We start from the raw sequence: 14,826 nt of genomic DNA, 5'->3' as shown, positions 1-14,826 counted from the left end.
GTACCCTAGATAAATCCCTGTACTATCTGAAAAATTTACACGTATTCATCATGTATATATAATACCTAATTTTAATCTTTGTTTTAAAAATACCTGATGTGTTTTAATCCCATTGCTAGTAGGACTAGTGACTCTATTAACTGATACTTAGATGACCAATAAGGCCTTTGGAGATCTTGTTTTAATAAATTATTTATTCAAGCAAAAAACTTGATTACAAATTATTTAAGTGTTTACGAACAAAGAATTTACAAGATTAAAGGTGAAGATAATGAAACGTGATCAATCTCACAACTCCTATAAGGAATTCTGTAATACAAAATTAAGAGTTGAGCAAACACAAACCCCTGGACATACCAGATCAGGTGCTTAGGAAGAGTAAGCGTCCCCTGTCGGCCGATCACTTGATAAGATATGATTACAACCTGCCGATTACAAAGTTTCCCAAACGAAGTACTAGTTGTGGACTGTTTCAGAGTACTCTTTATACCGCCATATTAAATAACTCATTTGCAGAATATCCATGCAAATTTTTGATTTTCTTCATAAAATTTATATTACAGACTTTGGGTTTTGAAAATTTGAACAAAATCCGCGTTTGGCAAAAATCCCTTTGTTTCTTCTAGCAAAACTGGTTTCTCTTAATTTTCCGTGCCACCCCTGCTGTGACACGGGACCTCGATTCTTGCGGTCTCCTCCGAAGGACCGCCCCGTTTAGTTGCCTCTTACGACAGGCAAGGAGTACCTAGAACGTATTCTAACTCGGATATCCACAATTCACTTATAGAAGGGGGATTTAAAAACGAATTGATGTTTATTGAAGCAATGCGTAAAGACATGTCAATAAATTTTAATGAAAAAGTACAGACGTTATTTTTGACACCAAAAAAAAGTTGATTTGCTAAATAGGAAAACCAGAGAAATTGATGCTTGGTTGCATATTGTTTATTTTTTCACTCGTATGCAGACGATACCATTGCTAACGGCCATTGAACAAGGAGGGATTTTAAGCGTGCCCTCCTGTTGGGAACCGGATTAGAATCGGTTCCTTGCTTGTCGTAGAAGGCGACTAAATGGGACGGTCCTTCGGATGAGACCACAAAAACCGAGAAAGATCCCTTCTTAGTGCCGAGCATAGGCCTAAATTTTGCAGCCCTTCAGCGTCAGTGGTTTCGTCTCTATATGAGAGAAATATTCTCGAGAGGGACGTTAAACAATCAATCTTGATCGTGCCACACCTGCTGTGACACGGGACCTCGGTTCGTCAAAATAAGTTTGACAAGAACGGCTTGATAATCGGTATGAAACAAGACAGACAGCAATAGACCTAAAGATACAAGTATAGACAAACCAGATCGTTATAACGACCATAGAATTTGCGAAAGGCTGACTTTAAACTAGACTGTTGAAACCCCTACACCATCAACTTGATTGTCAGTAGCCTGCTTTAATTTAAAAGACTGAATCGATCTACGCAGAACAAGCTCAAGATTGCGTATCAATTGATTGTGTCTTGCTTAACGTCTCTCTCGAATTTTTCACTCATGGAGACGAAAGCAAGACCGGTGAACGGCTTCAAATTTAGGCCTATGTTCGGTGCATTATGGCCATTGAGCAGTGAGGGTTCTTTAGCGTGCCACACCTACTGTGACGGGACATCTGGTTTTAAGGTCATCTCCGAGGACCGGTGATATTCACACCTGATGGACTAACTGTTTTAACGACTTCGGTTTGTAGCGGCCGGGATTCGAACCTCTAGGCCACCGTCGCGGTTCGAATTGAGGGGTATAAACACCTTGTGCTGATGATTATGGAACATTGCTACATAAATATGGAAAATTAACGATGGAGAAGCCGAAATCATCCTATTTATATTTAAAGTTGTTAGTTTGCCGTTAATATCTTACTTTCAATAAAATATTTAAAATACATTCAATAAAATTAAATATTTAAAGTATGTAAAAGTGAATGACTAGTTTCTTTTATTTTGAGTTTACAGTGATGTATGGAATCGACATGTGAATGAAAATTAGCATTAAGATAAAACGTGACAGACCTAAGTCGTTAAAACTGGTAGTGACAGTTCCATCGCCAAACGCTCGCCATCGGATGTGAATGTCAGTGTGACGGGTCCTTGGAGATGACCTGAAAAACGGATGTAGGTGTGGCACGCTAAAGAACTCTTGCTGCTCAAAGGCCTAGATTTGAAGCCCTTCACCGCTCTTAGTGACGTCTTCATATGGGTGAAAAAATACTCGATCGAGAGAAACGTTAGGCAAGATATAAATAAACGAAACAGAAATCCCTTTTCTTCTCTAAAACTCTCCAACTTTCATTAACCTTGTAGACGGCATTGACGCACGGGACTAGGTACAAACTAAAAGCTAAAACCGTCCCGGAAGAAATGTTTATGAAAGGGGTCTATTGAAAATCTTGACCAATATCTATTATCTGCTCACTACCTTGAGTAGCATATATTTTGTTACCACCTATTTTATCAATTGAAGGATTTAATATACAATTAAATTCGCCACCAATAATTAAATGTTTATTTGTTACACAATAAGCCTTATATAAAATCATCAAAAATTCAACTCGTTATTGGCGCATAGATATTAATAATTCTATAATAAATATTATCTAATGTGAAATCGACATAAACAAATCTTCCATCTATATCTAATAATTATCTACTTGAATATTAGAATCTAGAATAGCTATACCCACACCTCTTCTTTTATTAGTACCAAAACTAAAATGGCATATTTATATATGAAAAAGCGATTTGAATTGTAATACATTATTAATATTGATGGAAGTGGATTTCTTGTAAAAGGAAAAGATATTTTTGTCTTTAAAGCAAAGTGATAGCTGTTCAAATTTACCAGGGGTATTTAAAAGCACAATGAATGTGGTGATCCCATCCTGCTCAATGGCCAAAATCGCCGAGCATCGGTGACTTTCTTGTTCACAATAATCTGATGTTCCTCATTAAATGCTAGTTGTCAAAAATCGTGCGCCCAGGCACGGCACAGGATTCATCAGGTGTATGATACAAATTAAAGCAATGTAGGATAATTGTTGTGAATCTGATGAATTACCTTGAAAAACTAAATTAATGATATTGACCAACGGATCAAGCAAACTAATATTCGTTTGTGAGGCTGTCTGAACCAGGTGACTTATTATTTTCCATATTTCGCAATGCCGAAAGAATTTCATCTTTTGGTATACGGCCTTCACACTTGTCCGAAACGTCTTGGTAATATTGGCACAATGAATTCTCGGGAAATGTTTTGATCACACCCTGTGCATAATTCCGAGTAAAATTGTTTGAATACATCTTTTAAAATTTTTTAATTAGACGGATTCTCATTATAACATGTATCTAATATTTCACCTCGAGATCTAATTTTAGTACCATAATAATTTTGGAGCTGAAATCCTTTGATTTGACTTTCTTTTTCTTTTTTATAATTTATTTATTTTTTGACACATACAATGTAATCACACAGACAAATAAACAAACGGACAATCAATCATACATTTCATTCTTTCCTGTGCTCACTTGCTGTACAGTATTGAAGCATAACAAAAAAAAAACATGTAAAAATAAAAAAGAAATTATTCAAAAATATTTTCTCATCTCTTCCACATTTTATCAAAGCTGTGCATTCTATGTTTTTGAATTGCAGCATATTTTTTCACATGATATTTTAAATTTAAGTGACATAATTTAACAAGGTTTGGTTCCTTATCCTGCATTAAACAGGTAAAGATGTATTGTTTAACATGTAAAATTCATAACTTTGTTATTAAAAGTTAGTGGATTTTCACCTAATATAATATTGGATACATTAAAACCTACTCTTTCTGAAGTTTATCTATATACTCACTCTGCAATGTTTGGGTTTTATCACATGAAGCAAAAATATGTGTCATCGTCTCTACATTACTTGTACGAAATCTACAGCAGTCATTTGTTGTGTCGCCTGCGTTACACGCAGTGGCGACATATAGGGATCACTATCCGTCGTTGTCACAAAAAATTTCTGTCACAGTCTTCTCAAGAACCACATGGGGCAACTCCCTGATATTTGGCACAGAGCAATCAGTGTGGCCAACTGTATTGTGTAAGACATTTTCGAATCTGTCGCTTATCAACTTCCTGTTTGCCGGGACTTAGAATTTTTTTTACAGCAAACATTTTTTTTGCTGAAGATTTTATTTCATGATTAACTGAAGGACAGTATTTGTATGTACAGAAGGACAGTGTATGTGATTTCAGAACAGCACTAATTATGATTTTTCTTGAGAAACAGTAAATTGGATATATAAAAAGACAACAAGACTAAGCAGTAAACCCAACAGATAATCACTTATGGTTATTACCATTGTCTTGAAGAGCACAGTAACAGGATGATACATATTTTCAAACATATGTTTTCATTCAGTCTACATTTAATAAATGTCTTAATTTCAAACAGATTCTCCCACAAATTCCATTGCATGATAATGTCTCATCTTTCAATTTCAATAAAGTTATCGTTAAAGAATGTTTCGTAATTCTCAAAACCTTTAAAAGGAGTATTAAACTGACAAAAACCATTTGAATAATTTACTTTTTCAACATTATACGTGATATATTACATATAGAATGAACTAGCAGGCGACACATGTCTTCCGGGGAAGACTTAATACTGCGTTAGGAAGACAAAGTGGGTATGGTATATTTCTTCAAAAAATTCAGTCCTATCAATTTGATTATTGGGTGCATAAATGTTAATAATTCTATAGTTAATATTGTTTAAAGAAAAATCCACGTAAACTAACCTACCGTCTTAATCTAAATGATACTTGTGAACTATAATTTTAAAATCTAAAATTACAATCACCAGTCCACTCCTCTACTTTTTTTCGTACCAAAGCTAAAATAGCATTTATCTGTAGCAAATAAGGATTTAAACTGTAAAACATTGTTAATATTATTGAGGTGAGTTTCTTGTAAAAGTAATATAGAAAGCTTTTCTTTAAAACACAATGAAAAGAGTTCAAAAGCCCAATGATATTAAGTGAGGCGCTTCTCATCGACATAAAATAACACAAGAATTTAAAAACCTAGCAAAAATTGACATTGAACAACTGACTAAGGAAATCATTAAAAGAGAAATTTCGTGCTGAAATGCTAACTAAGGAAATCGAAAATACGGACAAAGAAGAAGCCAGGAAAAAATATGTCTTGTATATAAATAAAAATGGGAATAATGCGAATTGAATAATGTCTAAGAAGATAACTAGAATCAAAGAAAATAGATAAGCAAACACAAATACACAATAGAAACAAATAATAAATTAAATGAAAACAGAAAAATAAACTGATACCGGGATTTCTCCTTAGGTTAAAGAATGTCCAGGGGCTCACCAAGGTCGTTTTGTAGGTGATGATCTCTGCCATATTCGTTATTTCATTCCAATGTCCGTTCAGGTGCGATTGGCCCGGGAAGGCTCTGCTGCCGAGAGACTGAGGGGGCTGACATCGTCATCCCTCCTCGCCTTCTTTCTCCTTACTTCAATGAACCCCTCCTCGTCAAGATGAAGAGTATCCTCAGCCGAGGATACTTCCATATTCGCTTCCTGGGAGGTCGCCGTAGCGCCCCTTCCCTGTTCGTTTATTGGGGAGGAGCACCCGAGCTCCTCCTGACCAATTTAAGAATCGTTTTGGGACGACTTCTCGTCAGTGTAAATCAACCCCACAGTCCATGAGCGACACCTGTGTCAGCCCATTTGGTGGGCACCTCAGTGCCCCCTCTGTGGGTTCCTCGGTGTCCCCCTCTGTGGGTTCATTTACCTCACCGCTAGGGGTGGAGCGCACGGGCTCAACCCCCTTCTGAGAGGTCTCGTGATTATTTGGGGAGCTCGAGGTCTCCTCTTGAGGAGTCTCACTTTCCACCGCCTCCTGGGTAGAGGCCTTGCCAACAGACCTTTCCGATTCACTGGCCCGTTTGCTAACAGCATAGCTCCGCAGTTCAGGTCTGCTTGTATCCCCACACTGGTGTCTCAGATGACCGACACCCTCACATTTAAAACATATGGGGGGTCGGCCTGGTACTGATAATAAACATCGGTGCCCATGCACCGATGTCAAGTACGGGAGGTGATTTTGATCTCCCTCTCTCATAGAGAAGATCACCTCCCTTACACCCGTTACAATATCACCGTCAGTAACATGTGTTACCGACTTGATCTCCCCCCCGAGATGCCAACACCTGGGTAAGATCTTCATTAGCTACCCATATGGGTAGGCAATGCACTCTTACTTTGACACGAATTCTATCACATGCGTTGAATCTAAGTGTCGCTCCCCGTTGAGTTGAGGTGATTTGCTCCCCGTCGTATTCATTCACTGTGTACGAGTCGGTAAATATTACGAACCATTGGTCCCCTCTCTCCATCTGCCATATGGCAACGACTTCCTTAAAAACGTTCTTCATATCTGAACTCTTGGTCCTGCTCTTCCTCCAATGACGCTAACTTTTAGGGTTCTTTCCATCAAGCTCAGGGGCCTTTCATCTCGGCTGTTCTGGGATTAGCCAAAAGGCCAAGAAGCGATGCCGACCGCGAGTGTTAAATGAGCTTTTGAAGAATTTTTCATGCAACAATATCAAGTGTTTAAAACGGATTTTCTGTGTAAGTTACAAAAGTAAAACCGCGTCCGAGGCCATATGAAATATTTCTTGTTATACTAGCATAGGTTTTAGGCAATTTGCAGGCCAAATGACCCTTGGCGTCTTGGAAAGGAAGAACGATTTTCTATAAAAAGTCATTTTCTACGTCAAATGATGATAAAACGTAGGTAAAACGTTTTTTCACTTTTGCAAACCCAGTTTTACTAACCTGATCAATACCTTCGTCCGTGTATAATTTAGAGTAAAACTGTCTGAATGCTTCTAAAATCTGGCCGGAATTTGTACATGTGTGGGAAGATTCTGTAACAATATGTAGTGATTTTTCCTGGCTCATTTGATTTCTTGTTGAAAAAAGAATTTGGACGGTTTTTCATTGTTATCTAAGTTTCAGCTCGAGATCTAATTTTTCAGCCGTAATAATTTTGAAGCTGAAATTCTTTAATTTGACTTTTAATCTGTCATATTCTATCTATAAAGTGACCAGGATTATAATTATCGTGATATTCTAGACGATGGTATGTCTTTTCCAAATGCCGTAATATATTATGTTTGACTTTAGATTTTTGTTTACAGTAATGAATTATAAATTTTTGATTTGCCTCTTCAAATGGTCCCATACATCTAAACAAATATCCAATCCCTCTATTAACTCTACCCAATATTTAGTAAATTTTTTAACAAATGTCTTATCCTGTAATAGTGAATTATTAAATTTCCAATATTCCTGCCCAAATGTAATATTCCCGAAATTTTGAGTTCTAATAAAAGAACATCATGGTCACTATGTCCAAAGGGTATATTTTTAACATTAATAATATTGTCTACTAATTGATTTGGTACACAGAATCTATCTAGCCTACAGGCTACCAAAGAAGAAGACCACGTGGTTTTTATAATATTGGGGTATAAATAACGAAAACTATCAACTAATTGAAAATCTTGAACTATGTTTTTTATCTGCTCACTGCCACAAGTTCCGTATAAATCATTCCCACCAACTTTATCTAAAGAGAGGTTTAGTATACAATTAAAATCGCCACCTAAGATTGAATATTTATTAGTCAGACAAAGTGGGTATATTTCTTCAAAAAATTCAGTCCTATCAATTTGATTATTGGGTGCATAAATGTTAATAATTCTATAGTTAATATTGTTTAAAGAAAAATCCACGTAAACTAACCTACCGTCTAAATCTAAATGATACTTAGGCACTATAATGTTAGAATTTAAAATTACAATCCCCACCCCTCTACTCTTATTCGTACCAAAACTAAAATAGCATTTATCTGTACCAAATAAGGATTTAAACTGTAAAACATTGTTAATATTATTGAAGTGAGTTTCTTGTAAAAGTAATAATGAAAGATACACAGTGAAAAGAGTTCAGATTTACTAGGGGCATTTAAAAGCCCATTGATATTCAGTGAGGCGATTCTAATCGACATAAATTAACAAAAGAATTTAAAAACTTGACAGTGAACAGACAAAAGAAAAACTGACTAAGGAACTTATTAAAAGAGAAATTTCGTGCTGAAATGCTAACTAGGGAAAAAGAAAATACGGACAAAGAAGAAGCCAGAATACAAAAATATGTGTTGTATATATATGAAAAGGCGAATAATGCGAATTGAATGTCTAAGACGAGAACTAGAATCAAAGAAAATGGATAAACAAACACAAATACACAATATAATGCAAGTATAAACAAATGATAAATTACCTGAATACAGAAAAAATAAACTGATACCAGGATTTCTCCTTATATCATTGGATGTCCAGGGGCTCACCAAGGTCGTTTCATAGGGGATGATCTCTGCCATAGTCGTTATTTCATTCAGTTTTCGTTCAGGTGCGATTAGCCCGGGAAGACTCGGCTGCTGAGGGGGCTGACATCGTCATCCCTCCTCGCCTTCTTTCTTCGTACCTATGTACCCCTCCTCGTCCAGATGGAGAGTATCCTCAGCCGAGGATACTTCCATAGTCCCTTCCTGGGAGGTCGCCGTAGCGCCCCCTCCCTGCTCGTTTACCGGGGAGGAGCACCCGGACTCCTCCTGACCAATTTGAGAGTCGTATGAGGACGACTCCTCGTCGCAGTGTAACACAGATCCTTATGATCTCCCTGTGTGACTGAGGGACTCTGGGGCTCCTCCACCGTTTCCAGGGGCTTGTTGATAGACCCCGGCTTGCCAACAGCTGGGGTATTAACCTCCCCCGGCTTACTGACAGCCGGGGCCGGCCAACCGACGACCGTAGGATAACTTCGGCTGCCGTGACTCCCACTTCTATAGGCAGGGCATTCCTGCCTTAAATGGCCAACCTCCACACATTTAAAACAGACCGGAAGTCGACCAGGGACTACAAAAAGGCATCTGTTCCCATGCACTTTACTAATGTACGGGAGGTGCTGCTGATCTCCTTCCATCATTACGAGGGTTACCTCCCGTACCCCAGTTGTCAGTTCTTGCTGCGTTACATGTGTAACGGAGCGCATGTCTCCATAATGCCTGAAGGCATTCTTTATGTGTGCATTGGTTTCACAGATGGGTAACCAATGCAGTCTTCCTTTGACCTCAATTCTGTCAGCGGCAGCAAAGTATAAGTTGATATTGATGTCGCTCTATTCAATCTGCCGTCCATCAAAATCATTGACCATATCTACGGTTTCGAATGTGGCATACCATGTGTCCCGTCTCTCCTTCTGCCACACTTCCAATACATCTGCTTGCGGGTTCTCTTGTCGTAGCATGTCTATGACGTGTCGTCGCTTGTACTGGGATACTGCTTCTCTTACCGTGATTCTCAAAGTTCTCGCCATCAATTCCAATGTATTGTCATCCAGACCAAAAGGCCGAGAAGCGATGTCGACCGCGAGTTTGAAATGAGATTTTGAAGAATTTTTCATGCAACAATACCAAGTGTTTAAAACGGATTTTTCTGTGCAAGTTACAAGTAAAACCGCGCCCGAGGCCATCTGAAATAGTTCTTGTTATACTATGATAGGTTGTAGGCAATTTGCAGTCCAAATGACCCATTGCGTCATGGAAGGGAAGAAGGATTTTCTATAAAAAGTCATTTTTTACGTCAAATGATGATAAAACGTAGGTAAAACGTTTTTCCATTTTACAAACCCAGTCTAGACATGGAAATGATCGACAAGGTCAAATGCATTCAAGAACTGTGCAGATGACTTAGAACCCCCCCCCCCCCCCCCCCCTCTACCTACATTGTACCCAGGGCCATAAAAAGATGACCAGCTTTCAATTATGTATCAATCCTTTTTAGGTCACCTGAATCATTCAGGTGACCTATTGCTATCTGTTTTTGTCCGTCGTCGTGCGTTAACATTTGAACATTTTCAGCTTCTTCTCTGAAACCCCTGAACCAATTTTGGCATATAGCATCTGTGGGTGGAGGGGAACAAAAATTGTGAAATTCGTGGTCCCTGGGGCCTGAGGGGTGGGGCAAAAACCATCAAAATGAGTGTAATTTTAAAAAATCTTCTTTACTCCTGGACATCAAGAAGCCAAACTGTGGGTATAATTATAATGAGCGTTGAACCCTCTACCAAAATTGTGAAATTCATGGCCCCTGGGGCAGGGGTTCTTGTGTTAGGGTGGGGCTCTATTGGTCATATAGTAAAAATGTAGAAATTCTTTGAAAATCTTCTTATATTGGTTTTATCTAAGGAGTAAATAACCCTTTTCTTTATGATGTCTCAGACCTAGGTTTTTAAAAAAGGATTATTGATTGAACATAAAAATGACACATGTACTTCATGACCTCATAGCTATTCAATGTTTCTTCCATCCAAATGTAAAATTCTTATATTTAAACACAAACCTAATTCAAACATTGGAAGGTTGTTACATGGTACTCAGGTGACCTATAAGGCCCCTGGGCCTCTTGTTCACATATCATTGGCCTAAATCCAGCGATTTGGTGACTGTTGAGTTTAGGACACGGACCTAACCACACCAGCCTCTACTCTTCAGTACAACCCACTTTAATGGAAAAAAAACCCAACGCGCATCCTATAAGTTCTATTTATTACTACTAAGGGAAATAATTCCTATATCAAATGGATGAAAACTAACTCGGTCGTAAAAGTTCTGTTACCCGTCTCCTTTGCCGACGATGAATATTTTTAGAAAAAAAATCAACTTTCACTGCCGTTTCTCGTGAATTCATTTCATGAACAAAGAAGAGAAATCTCAAATCCACGTGTTTTCCTCATCATACATGTGCACCACAGCTACCCACATCAAATAGAGTTTTTCGTTGACGCAAAGTGATAAAAGTTCAAAACGAGATGGGGCATTTAAAAGGCTATTGGCATTTAAAGAAAGAAAACGTAAAGCCATAGTGAGTTCAATTTAAAAGGGTATATTACAGGTAGAAATTTTGAATAAAAGAAAACGCTGACTCAGAAACGTGTTCGGTAAAATTGCGAAAAATCTATTGCAAAAGGAAGCTAATACAGACAAAAATAAGAGATACTAACATTGAAGACTTCATGAATTAAAAGCAAACTTCAAGAACTGAATAAATACAGAAGAAAAAGCACGAATTTTCATCAACAAATAAACATACGTTATCACGTCCGTTTATCGTTGTCGGGTGGCTCAGTGTTTTGCCCGGGATGACTGGGCCGCGGAAGGACTAAGAGGCCCTAGATCCTCCTCCGTTTGCCTCGGTTTTTTCTTTTTGTCTCAAGGAACCCCTCCTCGTCGAGATGAAGAGACTCCTCCATCTATGTATCTAGGGAGGTCGCCTCAGCGCCCCTCCCTGATCTGGACTCGGGGAGGAGCTCCCGGGCTCCTCCTGACCTGGTGTAGAGTCACCGCGGGGTGACTCTCCCTGGATTCCATGTGAACCTCCTGGTTTTTACTTTCCGGGGAGCTCTGGGGCTTGCCAACAGCCCCCTGTTGTTCATGGGGCTTGCTAACAGTCCCTTGTTGTTGTTGGGGCTTGCCTACAGCCCCTATTTTGTCTGAATTGGAGGCCCCCCCCCCCGGCTTATTAACAGCCGGGGTCGGCCTACTAACGACCCCTTCCGGCTTACCAACGGCCGTAGCGTTCCTGACGACCGAAGTATAACTTCGGCCGTCCCCTCGTGTCACCATACTGCACTGATGTCTCGTACCCTGGCTCTTCGCTTAAAAAGCAGACCGGTGGTCTCCCCGGGACGACGAAGAGATACCGGTGTCCATGAATCTTACCTATGTAAGGTAAGAACTGTTGGTCGCCCTCCCTCATCACCAAGGTGACTTCTCGGATACCGGTAGCTATGTCCTCTTCTAAAACGTGTCTGTTCTATCTTTCTGCCAAACGGCTAACAGGTCTGAGGGGATTCCTGTTCAAACAGTTCCACTACGTGCCGTCTTCTGAACTCTGTTACTCTCCCTCTGACTGTTATCTTCAGGGTCCTCTCCATCAGATTTGTTTGAGAATCGTTTTGGGACGACTCCTCGTCACAGTGTAAATCAACCCCACAGTCCATGAGCGACACCTCAGTGTCAGCCCATTTGGTGGGCACCTCAGTGCCCCCCTTTGTGGGTTCATTTACCTCACCGTTAAGGGTGGAGCGCACGGGCTCAACAACCCCCTTCTGAGACGTCTCGTGATTACCTGGGGAGCTCGAGGTCTCCTCTAGAGGAGTCTCACTTTCCACCGGCTCCTGGGTAGCATAGCTCCGCAGTCCAGGTCTGCTTGTATCCCCGCACTGGTGTCTCGGATGACCGACACCCGCACATTTAAAACAGGGGGGGGGGGGGCTGGGGCTGGTACTGATAATAAACATCGGTGCCCATGCACGGGAGGTGATTTTGGTCTCCCTATTTCATAGAGAAGATCACCTCCCTTACACCCGTTCCCGACTTGATCTCCCCCCGGGATGCCAACACCCGGGTCAGATCGTCATTAGCTACCCATATGGGTAGGCAATGCACTCTTGCTTTGACACGAATTCTATCACATGCGTTGAATCTAAGTGTCACTCCCCGCTTCGGCTGTCGTGTCCCCCACTTCTATAGGCAGGGCATTCCTGCCTTACGTAGCCAAATCTGCTCGCATCTAAAACAAACAGGAGGTCGGTCAGGGACTACAAAAAGGCATCTGTTTCCATGTACTTTACTAATGTACGGGAGGTGCTGCGGATCTCCTTCCCTCATTACGAGGGTTCTCACAGCCGAAGCATAGCTTCGGCTGCCGTGTCCTTTACCTCTATAGCTAGGGCATTCCTGCCTTAAGTGGCCAACCTCCTCACATCGAAAACAAACAGGTCGGCAAGGGACAACAAAAAGACATCTGTTCCCATGCACTTTACTAATGTACGGGAGGTGCTGCTGATCTCCTTCCATCATTACGAGGGTTACCTCCCGTACTCCAGTTGCCAATCCTTGCTCCGTGACATGTGTAACAGAGCGCACGTCTCCTAAAGGCATTCTTTATATCTGCATTGGTTTCCGAGATGGGTAACCAATGCAATCTTCCTTTGACTTCTATTCTGTCGGCGGCAGCAAAATATAAGTTTATAATGATGTCGTTATATTCAATCTGCCGTCCATCAAAATTATTGACCATATCTACAGTTTCGAATGTGGCATACCATGTCTCCCGTCTCTCCTTCTGCCACACTGCCAATAGGGTACCTGTAAAGTTCGAAACGAAACTAAATCTAACGAAACGAAACAGATTGTATAACCGAACTTTTTTAATTAAAATAATTAAAAATGGTATCTTAGGCCCCTGCGAAAGTTACCACAGAGAAATAAATTCGCCTCCCCTTTGATGTAGGCTTTGGGCTTCACTGACACAAAGTTTTAAAAGTTGGAAGGGGGGGGGGGGGGGGAGTAAGGACAAAGTACATATCCGAAGTTGATTAAATACCATGTGCAATTAGTTTCGGATCAGAAAATTTCAGAACGGAGGGTTACAGTCTCAGAGGTCTAGGAAAACACACTAAACGAGGGGTGGGGATCACCGGCGTTGGATCCGCCTTTGGGTATAGATACATTGTTTGAAGAAGCTGGTATCTGAGAAAGTTAAAGCAGGAAGAGCTCTTAACCTCTTATTTTATCTGTAACTGCTGAGGTGCGAGTACTTTCAATAATGAAAAAAATTAAATAGTATACCATATTATATAAATGCAATTCTGTAACATATATATACATGTATTATTAAAAATTATTATTGATATGTAGTGAGTCTAAAGATAACTCTATACATTTGGGGTGTTGCTAAGACCTGGAATTGAAAGTGAGACGGAAAACGGAAATTGTTTTATGCAATAATATCAGGAGGAGGTCAGCATTTTGTAAAATCAAAAGGCTTATGAACAAGGGAAGCATAAATTAGAAAGAGAACGGAAGGGCATACTCAGAATCCACCGTTTGATATACTACATACAAATACACAATATCCACATGTATACATAGATTTGTCTTTAGAGCAAAAAACACTGAAACATGTATTTATGCCCAAACGCGGATCCCGCGCCAGCGACCCCACCCCTCGTTGAGACTGTAATCCTCCGTTCTGAAACTAATTGCACATGGTATTTAATCAACTTCGGATATTTACGTTTTGCTTACTCACATCCCCCCATTCCAATTTTTAAAACTTTGTATCAGTCAAGCCCAAAGCCTTCATCAAAAGGGAGGCGAATTTTATTTGTATGTGGTAACTTTCACAGGGGCCTAAGATACCATTTTTAATTACTATAATTAAAAGAGTTCGGTTGTACAATCTGTTTCGTTTCGCACTTTACAGGTACCCCTGTCAATACATCTACTTCCGGGTTCTCTTGTCGCTTGTACTGGGATACTGCTCCTCTTACCGTGATTCTCAAAGTTCTCCCCATCAATTCCAATGTATTGTCATCTAGAAGTTCCATTTTGAACTCTTTTTTTTAAATATAAAATATGTTTATTCAGATACATAATAAATATGTAAATACTGGGTGCCACTTAAGAGTTCTCGTATGAGGGAGTCGTCCCCGGACTCTCCCACTGTGTGAGGATCCACCTGATCCTCCTAGGGACCGTCATGGTCCTCTGTGTCTTTGGGAGAGTCTAGGGACTCCTCCTGAGGTATGCCGACAACCTCCTTTGTCTGGGGACTCTCCAGTTCCCCCTGATGT

Source organism: Ostrea edulis, chromosome 7 (assembly GCF_947568905.1).
Source record: "Ostrea edulis chromosome 7, xbOstEdul1.1, whole genome shotgun sequence".
Classification (NCBI taxonomy): Eukaryota; Metazoa; Mollusca; class Bivalvia; order Ostreida; family Ostreidae; genus Ostrea; species Ostrea edulis.
The sequence above is the reverse complement of the archived record's forward strand: the minus strand, read 5'-3'. Positions refer to the sequence as shown.